The sequence below is a fragment of the Prosopis cineraria genome, unplaced genomic scaffold (assembly GCF_029017545.1).
Source record: "Prosopis cineraria cultivar Desert tree isolate PC_DT_omini unplaced genomic scaffold, ASM2901754v1 PC10, whole genome shotgun sequence".
Lineage (NCBI taxonomy): Eukaryota > Viridiplantae > Streptophyta > Magnoliopsida > Fabales > Fabaceae > Prosopis > Prosopis cineraria.
In genome coordinates this window covers 36,395,315-36,398,652 of record NW_026555341.1, presented here as the reverse complement: position 1 = coordinate 36,398,652, position 3,338 = coordinate 36,395,315, and positions in this window count along the sequence as shown.

Sequence of the window (3,338 nt, the reverse complement as noted above, 5' to 3'; positions counted from 1 at the left end):
AATTACATGTTAATTTTTATAGCTTAATTGGTGATTTTTTTCTCCATGTATAGGGGCCTTCTTGAGCTTAATTTTATATCCATATTTCTCCACATGTGCAATTTGATGTATAAAACTTTAAATTATCATTTTTAGAGTCCATTTGTAAAGTAAAATACAATAACTTTTGGATGAAACAGCAAAACAAGGATATTCTTAAATAATTAATATTGCAAGAAAAATTTAAAATCTCCATAGGCATTTAAAATGATCATCTACTATGTAAATTAATAAGATTTCACAGGTGTGAAGATTCAATTTGTATATATTAAAATGATCATTATTAAAATTAACTCTTTTGTATTAATAAAATATTTAAGTCTTATGTAAGACTTCAAAAATTTTCATAGAGATTTAAATTAATCACGTTATCATGTAGGATAATAAATACTCGCAGATATCGTGATTCACAATTTGTACGGTACATACATAAACAAATTTTTGTAAATAAAATAATAAATTTTTTTATAATATTAATTAAATTAATAAATTTAAATTATAATTATATTGTCTAATTAGATCTTTTGGGTCATGTAATATTTTTAAAACTCCATAGGCTATTAGGATAATCACACTACCGTGAGAGTCAATAAGGCTTCGCATGTATAACGATTAATATTTTTATATTTAAAAATATATGTTGTATAATTACACATTAAAATGTATTTAAAGTAAATATTATTTAATCCTTTTATTGTGTGAAACTTTGAATCTTTGCAAATATTTAGAATAATCTTGTATCGTGTAAATCAATAAAGTTTCACAGGTATGAGAGTAAAACTTATATGTTAATATGGGTTTCAAAAGCCCATCATTAAAATTAACTCTCCTTTTATAATTCACATTAATAATTTATTTAAGTTCCATGTGAGATTTTAAGAATCTTTATAGAGACTTAAATTAATCATATCATCGTGTAGGATAATAAGTCCTTGCAGATGTAGTGATTTTTAATTTTTATAATAAATAAATGATTTTTGTAAGTAATCATATAATAGACAATTTACAAAAATTAATTAATCAAATTAATAAATGTTAAGTTGTAATCACATTTATTGATTATATCTTTTAATCATGTGAGATTTTTGGATCTCCGTAGACTTCTAAGATAATCATATTATCGTATGAGTCAATAAGACTCTACAGATATAATGATTAAATTTTTAAAATATATATAAATTATATATTAAATTAATTAAACTAAAAGATGTATTTAAATAAATTTAATTCCTTTATTATGTGAGATTTTAGAATCTCCACAGATATTTAGGATAATCATATTACTGTATAAGTCAATAAGGCTTTGCAGGTATAATGATTAAGAGCCTATAAATCATATATATAATACTTAAACAAATTTTTACTAACACTGAATTCAGAATCTCTGGAGATATTTAGAACAACTGCATTACCGTATGAATCAATAAAGTTCTGCAAATATAGTAGTTAAAATTCTCAATCATAAAACATAAAAAATAATAATTTTAAACCCTTTTCATTTCTTCATTTCAAAAATTCAAAAATTAAGAAAATAATTAAAATTAAATTACTTTTTGTAATTTAAAACATACATATCAAAATTTCAAAAATTATTTTATTTACAAAATGATAAATTATTTTTAATTAATTTCTTTTCAAAAAAATATTTTCACCAACAACTTGCAAGTCGAACTACATGGACTTTGATCCCCATCATAGGGTACGTAGGACTCAAAGTCAGATTTTGAGTCAAGTCCTCCCTTATAAATAAATAAATATTTTTTACTTAATTCTTATCATTTTTTAAAACACATGAATATAAAAGAAATAATTAAAATAATTTTAAAATCATATTAATAAAACACAACAAATTTCAAGTAACTGTTCTCACGAACGGGTGTTGTGAGATGCTTGACACCTTTCCCATACTCAACCGACTCCCGAACTTATTTTCTGTTTTCATAGACTATTCTTATCCTTCATTAATCAATTTTTCAAGATTTACCTCAAAATCTTAATGACGACTCCTTGTTCTGTTTAGTTCTCACCGCAAAGCCCGAGACCTCCACTTGCACGCTGTCCGCATCACATGTTTCTAGGTGCGATATCACCTCTTCATCTTTATCTTTTCCCATGGAACTTCCTTCATCATGAGAATTGATTGTCCTCTTATGAAACTCCCACCTAACGTTTTCAGAATCGGACTGGACATTGAACCGGAAAAGTCAGCGGTCCACAATTCGCATAGTCTAACTGGTGACTAATAATTAAATTTAAAAAATTATATATGTATATAATAATTTAAATATAAGAAATACATATGAAATTGCTATTTAACTTAAAAAAATTGAATATTTTAAATTTATCATGACTTAACAAGCTATATGATACAACATAATATCAAATGATTAAAAAAATTGGTCATTTTTTTTAAAAAAATTTGATAAAAAATAAAAAAGTTTTTTTTAACAGTTCGGTTTTTGAAAACCAAATTCGATTCTCAGTTTGATTTTGATTCCCAATCTAACCGCCAGTTCAAAATGGCTTAACTCTTAAAATGGTTTTTTCCTATGAACCAGACAAGAAATCAGACCGATTGACGGCCGACCATTCGGTCTGGTCCGATTTTCAAAACACTATTCCCACTGTCATGAGAGTTGATTACCTTTTATTTATTTTTATCATTTATGTAACCTTTGATGTGTAAGGTCATGCCTATAAATAGGGCATGTAATTTGTTTTGAAAAATACAAGAACTTATAAGAAATTTTCTCATTCTCTTATCTCTACTTCTTCTCCTAATATCTTTATTTTTTGGTTGCTTAATTTTATAACATTTGCCACTATTTAGGTCTTTATTCTCAATTTGCCCTTCATTCAACTTTTAAATTTTTTACGTTATTTACATTTTGCAATTAGTTATATCCATTTATATGCATTTATTATTTAAACGAGAAAATGAACTGTGCACACAAACGCCTTCAAAATTGATAGTAAACTCATAATTATTTTTCATATTGAAGCATTTAATTTAAATTGTGTAAGAATACATAAGTAAGATGGATTAATGACGTATATATAACTCTAATATTGTATGCAGTTAAGATAAATTTTGTTCTAATATATGAGAAATTTTTAATTAGATCCAATGCATCATATCATTTGTGTATTGGCCAATTAAACTATAATAACTCATCATATTTTAATCTTAATTGAGAAATTATGTATGCATCTAATTAAGTAGGCAAAGTAATTACTAATAAGTATATTGAACTTGATTTATTGCCAATAGATCATTTGAAAACCTTGCATAAAAATAC